Source organism: Eschrichtius robustus, chromosome 1 (assembly GCF_028021215.1).
Source record: "Eschrichtius robustus isolate mEscRob2 chromosome 1, mEscRob2.pri, whole genome shotgun sequence".
Classification (NCBI taxonomy): Eukaryota; Metazoa; Chordata; class Mammalia; order Artiodactyla; family Eschrichtiidae; genus Eschrichtius; species Eschrichtius robustus.
Genome location: NC_090824.1, coordinates 66475733 through 66489632, shown reverse-complemented (window position 1 = coordinate 66489632; position 13900 = coordinate 66475733). Strand labels below are relative to the sequence as shown.

Here is a 13900-nt window from a genome sequence, read left to right as displayed (position 1 = left end):
GGAGAAACACTCCATCTTACTCTGCCTTCCCTCCTTCTAATAGCCCTAACTGTATGAGATACAGAGAAAGAGAAAAGTCTAGGGAGAAGGTGGGGATTAGGTGGGGTGTGGAAATGAGTTGTGAAATTCTATAGGAAATTAGACAAGAAACAACATTACCATGCTTTGGTTATTTAGTTATTTTCCTTTGTTATTCTCCAACTTCTTTGGGTATTTTGTCTGTAATCAGGGTGATATTCTGAGATAGTTTGTTCTCCAAAAGCCTGTCTTATGTCAGACAGGCAAAAAATATGGGTCAATTTTGTCATGAATGGAAAGGCCCTTTATTTGGCTTTTCCTATGTTCTTGGTTCAGGCTACAAAAGCCAAAGTAGTTATGATCAGAGATTTCCAGCAGGGGGTGTACCTGCTTCTATAGGGTAAATTCATTGAAGCCAAATGACATCAAACATCTCAATGTGGTATGTAGTGTTACCACTGATGGTAGAAGGTGGAATTTTGATAACATTTTTTATGACTGTCATCTCTTTTTTTTGGTCATCTCTTTTGATCCTAAAAAGACCATGCATATTAATACTTTATTAGGATGTGTTAAAGAACTAGAAACTTGTGGAGAATATTTAAACTAAAAACCTAAAATGCCTGACTGAAATTTTATTCTGCTAATTTTTAAAAAGTAAATGAAGAACAAAGCTTCAGGTGATTTTAATTATCCAGTACAGCAGAACAAGTGCTTAAATTTTTTTTTAAGATAAGAAGAGTAGTTGATCTGAGAGGGGTTGGTAATATTTACTCTATCTCTCCTGTGTGTGTGTGTGTGTGTATGTAAATGATAAATTACTTATTTTCTCAAAGCTTTTGTTTTGGGTGGGGAGGGTTGGTGTTTAAAGCAATTTCTCTGAAGGCATGGTTCCTGATCAGTTTTAAAACATGCCATGTTGTCCTTGGGTTTTGTTTTATTTTCTGCTGTTTATTGCCTTTTATTTGTAATATGTAAGCATTTTTAACCCTAGAACTTTGCCCCCAATTCCTATTTTCAGATTTTTATGTATACAGAAAACTGTATGCTTTCTTTTTTGAGAGGAGGCAAGTACTAACATAAAAATGATACAAATTTGTTAGTTATTAAGCAGTTTACCAGTATATCAGTATTAATAAGGAGCAAAGCTGTAAAGTTCCAGACCCCTTAAATCAAGATGGATGATGCAGGAGGACTAAGAAGTAAAAACAATGCCAGCTATGAAAATAATCTTTTGAAAACCATGACTTTTTTCCCCCTACACTTTCTGGTGTCTTCATTATGAGAAAATGAGATTTCAAAAGTCCTTTTTTTCCTCCAGTATTATGTCCTCATTCTTCAGTATCATGTCCTGTTTTAAAGAAAACAGTATTATGTAAAGAAAGTAACACCTTTAAAAGCCCTGATTTGACTTTGGTTTATATTGATACATGTCCATGGTTATGAAATTTCTGATTATTTAGGAAATAATTTTTAAAATATCTTTAGGACACCTTATAGTACTAACATTTCAACCTCAAAATTATGGCTTTGAATTGGCTTCTTGTACTTTTAAGGACTTTTAGTACAAGGTCAAAAAATGCATTTAAATGCACGAACTTTCCAACCTATACAAGTGGTGTGGCTATGTAAGGCTTTAGTACCATGTGTTGATGGATCCACTCTCCGAAATTTCCTCCTCTCTTCTTTTTTCTTCCTTTTCTCTGTATTTTCTTTCATTGCAAGTTTTCTTTAGTGTCCTTTTCCCCTGCCTATGGTTTGTAACTGAAAGAAATAAGTACCTACGTACCTTACTTAACTTATTTGGTACCATTCAGATGCGAGGGAGTGATTGGAGTAATTTTAGTCACACCTTTTTAAACTTAGGGAGCAAGAGACATATAGAGAAATTAAACATCCCTTCTGCTTTTGTCTATTAAGTTTACCTTAGAGAAATATGGAGAATAGAGGGGCAGGGGTGTGGAAGAAATGAACAGAACTTCTGCTGGAATATTGTGACAGATTTACTGACAAATATTTTCTAACAGATTTTTACCAAAAGGCAGTTTTTGTTTTTCTTTACTGACAGACCGGAAACGTACTTCTGGTTGGAAGCAGCTGCATCATTATAACACTAAAAAGCAACCTTGGCTAACTTCAGTACCTTATGTAACATAAGAAATACAGAATAATTTGAATTTAAAAGACTTTTTTTTTTATATGTTAACTTTACTGATGACGAACTGTTTTCAATGCAGGAAATCTATCCCCAAAGAGAAATTCTCCCCCACGTTACTTCTTTCTTTTAAACTTAACAACAAATTGGGGTAGATTTATTTTTTTGCTCATTCATTCTTTCATCTGCTGGCAGCTATTTTAAGACCTCTGTGTAAGGCGGATTCTGATGACCTTGGGAAAATCACAAGACCTCAGTTTCTTCAATGGTAAAAGAAAAGGCATTCTTCCACTGTCCTTTCTCCACCATTCAATGCCAATGCCCAGTTGAGAGATACACCGAAAGCTCAGTGTACCCCCAAACTTGTGAGATTTCCACAAGTCTCGAAAAATATTGAATGTATTTAAGGCAGTATAATAAAAGCCAGGTGGCCGATGGTTCCTAAGGTTGGGCTGGTAGTGGTGTGAGCAGGGGTCTTCTGGGCCACCCCAAAATCCGCCCTATGTCTTGGCATCTCGTTCAACTTCCATAAGAACGGACTAAACCGAGGGCCTGCCTCCGTCCCTGTGCGGTGTCGACGGCGAAATGGATTCTTCTTGCTCCCACGGAGTTTTGCCTTCTGGGTGAGTATGGCACCAGGTCCCGGGCAGGTGATGTCTGTAGTTGGCCAGCGATCCCAGGCAGAAAACTGGCTGCACACACAGGAGCATACAGGCAAGTATGTCCCTGAGAACGAGCTTGGGCGCATATTTTCATCTCTTGAATTCTTTAACGCTCAGAGACCGTAGGCTGATTTATCGAGAATCATTCAGTGCCCATGCGATGTTTTGCAACGGCTAACACAATATCAGGTTCCTTTTCAGTATTGTGGTTTGCTCTCAGTTACGGCCAGAAACCGGAACAGAAGGAAAGGGAGAAAGCAGGAAAGGTTTGGAGACGACCGTGCTCAGGGCTGCATGGTCTGCAGCTTCTAAAGCGTGGAGGATGGGACGGAGGAGGAGCAGAATACGGAGAAAGGGGAAAGCAGAGGAAAAACACTCACGCCAATGGGTAAAAGGGAAAAGGTGAGAAGGAATGGAGTAAGAGAGGGAACCAATGGGTGGGAGGGGCGGAGGAAGAAGGGGGAGGGGCAGAAGCCAATGGGGGAGCCGGGACGCGAGCGAGGACGCGGCCCCGCGCGCTCACTCCCTCCCTCCTTCTCGGGCGCTCGCGCCTTCCCAGGCTCCCGGGAGACGAGGGCAGGGGCGGGGCCCAGCCGGGCTCGCGGCGCGGGAGGCGCCGCGAGGTGAGGGCGGCGGGGGCGGGGGATTGTGGGGAGGACGCTGTGGCTGCGCGCGCGCGCGCCCCGTCGAGGCTGCGCCGCCGCTCCGCCCCCGGCCGGGTGTGTGGCAGCGCGCGCGCGCGCGCGTGCGTTCCGGCGGTGCGCGCCGGGAGAGATGCTGAGGTAAAGTTCGGGAGAGAGGGAGAGATCCATCAGCGCGAGGGAGCCCGAGTGGCCGCCATTACTGAGCCCGGCGCGGCGGCGGGCGCCGGGGAAAGGGGGAGGGACGGGGCCGCCGCTGGTGGCAGGGAGGGAGGGAGGGTGGGTTACCCGGCCGCGGGAGCCGTAGGGCTTGAGGTTTCGGGGCGTGTGTGTTGGGGAGGGCGGGGGGAGGTGGCTGAAGGGACGCGGCGCACGGTGAGCGCGCCGGGGAAGAGAGACGAGCAGAGAGTGGAGGAGGAGGAGGCGGCGGCGGGAGCGCTCCCCAGGAATGTCGCTGCCGCCGCCACCGCCGGGGCCGCTGCCGTTGAGGAGAAGACGGAGGAGACCGACGGTGTTAGGTAGGACCTTGCGACTCCCCGCTCCTCCGGGCCTGCCGGCTCGCCCCCTCCCCGCCGGGGACCCTCCAGCCGCCCGCTGCCCTCTGTCCCGCTCGGTCGCCGCCGCCGGTTGTAACCAGTTCAAGGGGCTGGGGCCCCGCAGCCGCCGAGGGGAGCCTGGCGCCGCGCTCGGTCCTCGCAGGCCGGGGCGGGGAGCGGCTGCCGCGGGGAGGATACGGGCGGCGTGAAGGGCAGAGAGGCCGTGGGCGGGGGGGGGGGGGGCGCTTTCTCCACAGGTGACGGGGCAGGGGTTGGCGGAGGCCTGGTGGCGGCCGGGGATCGCGCGGGCCCCGCCGGGTGTCCGCTCTCGCCCGCTGCCCTCACTTGCTCTGGTCTCGGATGGTGCGTGGGGGAGGAAGGTGGCCGTGTCTGTTGCCCGGGTGGCTGCTGTTAACGAGTTCCACCTGGAAGGGGGAGAGGGGGTGGGCGCATATTCGCGGAGACACAGCCCTCGTTGCAAACTTGAGCGCCTTTCTGGGGGATCGGCCCTTTCACTTTTTTCCCCTCGCTCCCCCACTCCTCTCTGGGTTCTGTTCACCAATTTCGCGTCTGCTCCTAAAGCTCGGGGTAGGATATGAGAAGTTGCGCTGCGCAACCAAAACACAAGAGTCCTAAGGGTTGACTGCGACTGGGTGAGCCTTTGATACTGAGTTCTCGCTAGAATAACCTCTAGAATTCTCCCTGTTTCCACTAAAGAAAAGTATCGGGGTGGGGGTGGGGAGCTGCGCGGGAGCGCGCGCGCACTTATCCACACATAAATACACTCACTCCTTCACACCCTCCCTCTCCAGCGTTATTAGAAATGCAAGTGAGGTGGACGCTCTGGGTGCAGTTGAGGCTGAAAGGTGCTCGAAAGTCAAGGCAAACTATCAGGACGTTTAGTAAAATTTCGAGAAAGTTGTAGGGGAGAAGCTTATGCTTTTACAATATGATAGAAATCCAGTCTGGGCCCATGCTGAATATATGGGAATTTAAATGTTTTAAATTTAGGCCTAAATAGGCATGCAGATGGTGTGTACGCGCGTTTTTAAGTTTAAATTCCCAGCGATAATTTGCTTTTGCCTTTGTGATTGGTAGGAAACGACATCATTCTTTAAAAAGTGTTCAGGTATAAAACAGTGAAATACATCGCTATATTTACTGATTTTTGCTTATGCTATCTTCTACAGGTGTTGGGGGGGCGGGGTTTGTCGACTCCACTTAAAACAAATCCAAAACCAGTATTCAAATTGAATAGTATATTAGGGAGTGTTTATTTACATTCATGTTCTTCATTTCAGGGAATATTTCTCTTAAGTCTCCATTTAAGATGGTTCTTTAACAAAAATGTGATCTAGATTCAACTCTTAAGAAAAATATTTAGTTAAGTAAGATATGTTAATAAAATGTGTTTGGAAGTGTTTTGCTGTCAATTCCAGTTTATTTGGCTTTAATGTGATAAAACTGTACTCTTATTTAGTGTTTTTAGATGGACATACTGACCATATAGGTAACCTGCTAGGCAGTTTCCAGATTAAGGTTTTGCTTCCATTTTAAATTGCTTTCTCATTTTTGGCTTTTTCATGTGTTCTTTGTAATTGACTCACATTTCTTGTATCTGTAGTATCAGTAGATCAGAGGAAGAGACTGGTAAATGCAGATCACCAAAAACTTGCATAGGCCTTGGAGCATGTGACTAAACATACACGACTGAAAAGCTGGGAATACCTGTGCATTTAACTTTCAAGAAATAGCACTATTGATCAGATTGACTTAAAGCAAAAATTAGAGCAATACAGGTTACTAGATTAACAATCGATTTGGTTGTCATGTGTAGGCTACATTTTTTTTTAACCCACCTCAGCATGTCTTATTTTACCATTCTTTGTACGTTAATTTTAAGAGCACTGGGGAATGGGGTGTGTTACACTGTGATATGAGAAAGAATTGTCACAGAATCTGATATCTTTATCAATTTTTTAGCACCTCTCCCCACATTTAAATTACTTTAGCCATTTAGAAATTGTATTGCAAAATTAATACCTTACTTCTGTCACATGGTACTTATCCGAAATGTTTTCAAACCATGCCCCCACCCCCATGTTTTTATGTTTGAAAGGCAGATTTAAATCTGCACACTTGTTCTTTTGGAGAAAATTATTTTGACCTTGAAAGTTAAGATTTTTTAAGGAATAAAATACTGTACTTGCATTCTTTTTTTGGAATTGAAGTTGTGGCACAGCTTAGAAAAACAGTTTTGTAACTCACTTTTAAATTGAAAAAATTATTTCTCAAGAAGAGCTTACTAAACTTTTACTTTTTCATCGTTAGCAGGGCTTAAGGTAAGTGTTGCCTTTAGTATTCACTTCTTAAATATGAAATGGCATAATAGAGATTTTCTTGGTAGCTACAGAATGTTTTAATTTTCACAACTTCAGTTTCCATAGATATTATTTTTAAAACTATTTATTTGGGCTAATTTTTTCTTTGCCCACCAAGGAAGGATACAGGTAATATAGTTCACTCAAGAAGTGCTGTATAGTGTTCTGTTTTAGTAATGTCTTATGTTCCTAAAGGATGTTTGTAAAATACATTTGAAATACACCAAGGGAATTCGGCTTTTTAAAGAACTGTGAAGAAACTTTATAAAGTGATCCATTATTTGGTGACTTGAGTAATCAAGCTCCTATTTGTTTAAGTGAAGGTTGTTGATAATTTTCTCAAACTAGGAAAATTAAGAAAAAATAGTTCAGTGCTAAGAATTTTAAGTATGAACTTTAATTGGTTTTCATATTCCATTCCTTGGATCCCTTATGGAGTTTTGCTGGATGTCTTGAGACTTCCTCTGATACCCCACCCTTCAAAACCAGGGCAGCCTTTATTTTTGTCTATTAAATGTATTGTATCAATACTTAAATATAAAAATTCCTTTGAAAAAAGAAATCATCTGCATGAGAAATTTTTTGAAAGCCTCCAATTTGTATTCATTAATTCAGATTGTCTTTTTTGGCACTTACTGTGTGCCTGGCCTTGGGGGTACCAAGATAAGTTAGTAGTAACTTTACCAGGAATAAATAGTTACAAATACTAAGAGATGTGGAAAAGAGAACCACTGTTTCTGTCAGGGCCTCTTTGGGAAACCTTTACAGAAGAAGCATTTGAATTTGGATGTTTTGACTGCAAATAGGAGTTTGAATGTAAGAGAGACAAAAAAGGTTTTTGTTTTTGTTTTCACTGTATTTTGGAGGTTGACTGTCCACGATTCCTTAGATTTGCAGTCAGATAAAATAGGTTGTTAATATTTGGTCATGTCTGTGTGTTTTACTCCTTAGAATTAGACTGTTGGGAAAAAATTATGCATAACTTTGTAATTTTAGGGTTAAAATATGATTGGTATGTTCCATTTGGTTAGATTCTCAAGCTTTTCATCATGAAGAGTTAATGGAAAGGTGAATTTTTATTTTTCTAGCTTCGTATTAGATTTAGTCTATTTTATTATCCCTGACCAGTATTTTATTGAGCAACTAGGCACTGTGAGTGATAAAAGGAAATATAAAATATTGCTCCCTTAAAGGAGCTTACAGCTTTGGTGGGGAGTGAGCTTGACAATTTAGGAATAGTTAAATGCCAGTTAAAAATAGAGTAGAAGAGCCATATACAAGGTAGTACCTATTGATTTAAAAATTGGTGTAAAGGAATTTAGATAAAGGAGTTGTCATTTGGAAGTTGTCTAGGATTGGGATGAGTGAGAAAAAAAGACATCAAGTTAATGACACTGTGGACCCAAAGCACAGGGGAAGTGTGGATAGATTGACAGGTGAGGGGAAAATATAAGGTAAAAATGTAAGAGCATCAGTTTGTATGTTGTGAGCCAAATTGAAGGATTGGGGAAAAGTGTTAACACAAGGTTAATAGGAGGAGTAATCGGGAAATAAACAAATTACATCTGCATTACTGTCCTTGTTATTATATTTGGCATTGTCAAACAGCCTTGGAAAACTCATTCTTTGGCTTCTGTTAAGGTATATAGTTTGTTTATTTTCTTCCTAGTGATCCAATATTGTGATCCAATATTTTACGTTTCTTTCTATACTTGCCTTTCCAGAGTCAGGATAATGTATCTCTTTTTATTTGCTCCTTTATTTTTATTTTGGTTGATTACTAAAGAGAAAGTAGAAAATTAACATTCCTATGATCTGGGAAACTGAGATCCAGATTTCTACTCTTCTCTGTAAGTTTGTAAATCTTTGGATGCTTGTTACAAAGAGTATTAAATCAAATGGTCTCTTAAATAATTTTCTAAAGTTTATGATCTTGAAATTGATGTTACTGATCTTGACTTTGCCTTATTTCATTTCTGTATTTTCATTTGTCTTGGTAATACTGTTACCTGAAACTCAAGTGATAGCACCATCTGTTGCTGAGACTGGTTAGTTTTTCTTTAAGAAACATTGACTCATTTGTCTTTATTTCTTTTATCTAGCAGCCAGTCACCAAGATCTTTGTCTTGGACTGCTCTTTTCAGTTCTGTGATAGTTCAGGTGCTTTCAAGCCTCTAGTATATGTCCATCTCTTGGGCATTGTGCCCTACCAAATCCAATTTTGTATTCTACGTCTAATCTGGAATGGCTTCTTATTGCTCATTACAAAGTCTAACTCATGTTTGCCCTTGAAGACCTTCTATAGATCTTATATCTTCAGAAATAAATAAGAAATAAGTCTCTACTTTCCAGCATGGCAGCTGTGCTCAGCCACTCCACCCTAATCACACACCAGGAAGGACTTCTTTTTAAAATCCAAATCCAGTCTGTTTTCAGAGTTTACTCAGATCCTTTAATCTGTTGCAGGGGTCTGCAGATTACAGCCTCTGGGCCAAATCCAGCCTGCTGCCTGTTTTCATTTAATGGCTTTTTACATTTTGAAATGGTTGAGGAAACAGTTAAAAGAATAATATTTTGAAATATGTGAAAATTATATGGAATTCAAATTTCATTGTCCATAAATAACCAATGATCATTTTTGTAAGTATTGTCTATGGCTGTAATATTTACTGTCTGGCGTTTTACAGAAAAAGTTTTCCAAGCCCTGACCTATACCAATTTGTACTGATTTTTCATTTCTTTGAATTCCTATTACATTTATCAGTTCCATGGTATAGCACACTGCCTCAGCTATGGTACTATATATAAAGCTTCTTAAAAATAGTGGGGATAGTGTTTTTCAGCCTTTTAAAAGAAATCCATACCTCCTTTTTAGTCTATACCCCTTTTTGAGATTCTTATTTGACTCCCTAATGTTCCCATAATTAAGAATATTGTTAAACTTAATGTAGTTTGTTTTCCCTCCTGTGTAGCATTGCAGTAACAAACATTAAATTATGCCCTTTCCCCCTGCTTTTCAGTTCTTCAGAGTGAGAAGAAAGGACTCAGACCCTGGAAGGGAGCATATTCATAGCCTGGCTTAGTGGACTTTCCTATACATACCTTTGTACCCTCAAAACTTCTGACATAAAGCTAAGCAAATAGTAGCTAAGCACAGTATGTACTTAATGGGTGGCTTATATAGGTTTATGTAAATGAGGTTACTGTTGGTTCTTCTGTTTCCATCACAGAATAAGGAAATGGACTAGGAAGAGTTTAGAATAACTTTGACACCACGTCCTCAGAGACAACATGTTGTTAGAGGAAAGTGTGGATTAAAAACAGGATAGGCAGTTAATCTAGGGAATAGTTTACATCATTGCTTTTCAAATATCTTCTGCAATGAAACTTTTTCAAACAATAAATGCTTGATTGAAATATCAAAAGATAAAAATGGATAAAAGCAAAATTACCTTTGCTGAGTAGGTTTTGGGGAGATCTCAGAGTACTGCCTACTGAGACCCTTCTGGAAGGGACCCTTCAGGCTTAATGTTTATAAACCTATAGTTTGTGTTAATGAGCAGACTAAAGATCTTGGAAAAAATACTGGACTTTTTATATTAGAATATTCTGCTGTGCTAAACCTTATGGACCTATAATGGTGTGTGATTTTTGTTAATTGTGACTGCAAATATGACTTCAAGATTGTCCAGTGGTTTGGGATCCGAGTCTGGAGATTGATTCATTCAGTCATCAAATACTTGAGCACCCACTGTGTGTCAGGCACTGATCTGAGTGCTAGGAATATGGTAAAAAACAAAACAAAATCTCCATCCTAACAGTTTATCCTGAATCTTACCAAGATATGCTTCAGTAAAGACTAATTCATAGGAATGATGCCTTTAGCATTCCTTTCAACCTTAAGATAGTGTGCTTATGTGGTACAAACCTTGGTCAAAGAAAACATGGAATATGATTGACTCTCCTACAGGTGTTAACATTGTTTACTTAGCTATCTTTTATATGTTAAAATGACTTTTTCATTTCCTCTTCTAATTTTTACAGCATACATTTGTCATTGAGAATTAGCAACATTAAGAAAAGTATATTTTAAGGCAATATTATGCCATATCCATCTTTTAGTATACAGTTGATGTTTTTATTCTCAAACTATTCTAGATAAGTTTACCTAAGATTGTGGAATATATGATCACCTTTGGGCTTGGATCTGCTTCTGTCTTGAATATTTGTTTATTTAAGGGATATTTTCTCTATTTGACTTAAAGAAGATGGAGCACAGAATTACAGAGCTGCTGCTTCTGCGTAATTAGGTCTTTGAAATGTTTTCTGTAGTAAATAGTTGTGATTTAAAAAAATTTTTAGGTGTCAAAAATAAAAATTAGATGATTATTCTGGCTGAATACAGGCATACATTTTATTGCGCTTCGCAGATACTGTGTTTTTGCTCATTGAAGGTTTTTGGCAACCCTGTGTAGAGCAAGTCTATAGATGCCATTTTTCCAACAGCATTATTTTTTAATTAAGGTATGTACATTGTTTTTTTAGACATAATGGTATCGCACACTTAGTAGACTACAGTATAGTGTAAACATAACTTTCATATGCACTGAGAAACCAAAAAATTCATGTGACTTACGTTATTGTGATACTTGCTTTCTTGTGGTGGTCTGCAACCAAACCTGCAGTATCTCCGAGGTATGCCTGTACAGTATTATAGATTATAGTTAGTCTTTATTCTGATGGCTTAATTTTTGACAAAAAATTTTGGGACCTTGAATATAGGTATATTTTCTCCATAAATAGCTTTAGAAAATCTTTTAGATTAATAAATCATGACACCTATTTAGTAAACCTAACATGCTTTACTTTTTTTTTTTTTTAACCGAAGATTTAAGAACATTTGATTTTAATATTTATTAGCATTCATGCATTTGTTGAATAGCTACTATGTGGGAAGGACTGTTCTGGGCTCTTGGGAGCCCAGATGATGGAATGAACAGATTTGTGCCTTTGTGCATCTTTATTAAACCTGGAGTGGGGCAGGGAGAGGGATAGAGTTAATGACAGATAATAAAGAAGTAAGTTGTATAGTAAGTTAGGAGGGTAAGCAAAGGGGAATTTGGGGAGTACTAGGAAAAGTAAGTGCAAAGGTAGGAACATGTTTAGCTTGTTGAGCAACAGTTCAGGGTTTCTCACTGTGACTGGAATAGAATGAGAATGGGGAGAATAGTATGAGAGTAGGTCAGAGAGTAAGATAGGGCTGGAGAAGGTAGATCTTGTAGAAAGCCATTGAAAGGACTTGGCTTTTACTTTTAGGAGCCACTGGAGAGTTTTGAGCAAAAGAAAGGAAGGGTCTGACTTACGTTTTAAAAGAATTACTCTGGCTGCTTTATGAACAGACTGGGGAAGGGGAGCAGGAGTGGAAGCAGAGAAGTTAGTTTAGAAGCCTTTGGAATAATCCAGAGCCAGAGATGACAGTGGAATGAGATCAGAGTTATAGCAATAAAGGTAGTGAAAAGCAATAAATTCTGGATGTATTTTGAAGGTAGGGCCAGCAAGAATTTCCTGACACAGTATGGTAACTTAAAAGTGTAAAATAGTTTTTAAAATATACTTTTTATTGAATAATGAGTGCAACAGTTTTGTGAAAAGGTACAAAACAAAATTTAGTTTAAATCCAGAATTACTAAGAATCTTTTCAGTTTCCTAGATCCCTTATAGAACTTAAAAACATTTTTTTTTGCAGAAAACCACTTCATGTTATTAAAACTCCATTAAAAGGAGCATGTTATGTTTGAATGGCTTAAAATATCTCAGAAAACTTAGTTGTAGAGATAGCTTCATTGCAGCAGACAACTGTAGGACAGTTCCACTCAAAAATTGTACATTGTCATTAATTTCTGTAAGGATGCTTAATCTAAACATTTCCTTGAAGTGAAAGTTTATAGGATAATCTTAAAGGCAGGATGAGAAACTGCATTGCAAACTATTAAAAGCAGCACTACTGCTTAAGAAAGTAAAGATTGGTCATCAAGAGACTTATCTTAACCCTGTAACTTTGAGTAGGTCATTGTTTTTTCTTGGTTTCTTCATGAGCAAAAATCAGCATGATAGTAGATGTTAGAGAAAACGAGGTATTTTTAGTTATATGAAAATAGTTATGTCAAAAATAGAAAAGATATGTCTGGATTGACATAGTCAAATATTACCATTAAAAATATTTGAAAGGAATATTCAAATTAAATCAAACAGCCTGCCGGTAGATATTGACCATTAGCTTATTAGTGGGAACTCAAAACAAAACAAAAAAAACAGAAGGCATTCTTTTTTTCTCAGCACAGAAGAAAAATTACCTTGGTTAGTTAATGAGGGCAGTTTTGACTTGGATAGTGAGGGCCAGTGGATAATTCATGTATGTGTAAACTATCCAAGTGTCTGAAAGTAAATTTCTTTATAACCTATTACAGCCAATCTCATGAGAGCTGTCTTTCTCCCTTGAGGTGGTAATAGCATACTCACTCAAACAAATGGTAAAATCTTTTTGCGGGCAGGATGGCAACAATTTTTTTTTTTCTGGTCTAGGATTTCTGAAACATTTAAAAAATCTGAAAACACTTTTATAAATTTTAGCTTCTGAGTTAAGTAAACCTGTAAATCAAATAAAGAAGACACTGCTCTGATGAAGAGTTGGAGAGAGCAACTATTTATTTGCCCAGCGTTCTTTCCCACCTCTAGATGAAAGAATTTTCCCACCAGAATTTGAAAATCACTATATGGTGACTCATGACATAAACTCTGGATCTGACTTCAGAATACCAGCAGGTAGCCTGCCTGAGAGCATCGTTAGAAAAAAGAATATGGATGTTCCTCACTGTGTCTAATTGGTAGTTTACTGTGAATTTTTGGTTTGTTAACCATAAATGTCACACAAAGCTACCTTATTTTTAATTTAAACTTCAGTATTTGTAATTCAGAGACTGCCACTAACAAATTAATTAGGATGTGTTGAAGCCTTAGTATTCAAAATTATCCTCAATATAATAGAGGGTTTTTTTTGTCTGTTAGATAAAAAGCCTTCCAGTTTTCAATGACTGATGAAAGAGTGAAGACTTCATGCCTCCACTCATCTTCATTTACTTTTAAGGCCTTTTTCTTTCTGAAACTTTAAAAATTGATTTTGTGATAGTGTTTTTATTTCTACTCTTATGCTCTATAACTTTAGATAGAAAAGTATCTCAGTCTTTTGAGGTTTATGCTCTAGGAGAGCATGAATGATTCTTTTCATGTATTTCAATAAGTATATGTAAAAAATATTAACAAAGATGTGACCATTATGACAAGGATTAGATTTGTAGTTGAAACTTTTCTGCAGTATTCAGGTCCATATGACGTTGTATTGTTACCTTTCTATTAACAACTTTGTGTCTCTTAAGCTGGAAAGCAAGGAACAGTCTTTGAATTGCTCTTAGTTTTCAGAATAGATGTTTGTCTACCAAAGAGTTAATAA

General features: G+C 39.1%; 1 protein-coding gene across 3 annotated transcripts in view; it reads left to right on the top strand.

The window, feature by feature from the left end:
* The first annotated feature begins 3547 nt into the window (after positions 1 to 3547).
* The window catches only part of ARHGAP5 (Rho GTPase activating protein 5), a 77369-nt gene continuing 67016 nt past the window's right edge, over positions 3548 to 13900 (top strand). For 2 of the 3 annotated variants that reach the window (XM_068546403.1, XM_068546388.1), the window contains exon 1: positions 3842 to 3994. The gene's annotated coding sequence lies outside the window, so the exon portion shown is untranslated. Of the gene's footprint in view, positions 3618 to 3841; positions 3995 to 13900 lie in introns of those variants that run through there. The other variant, XM_068546394.1, reaches the window with a different exon arrangement.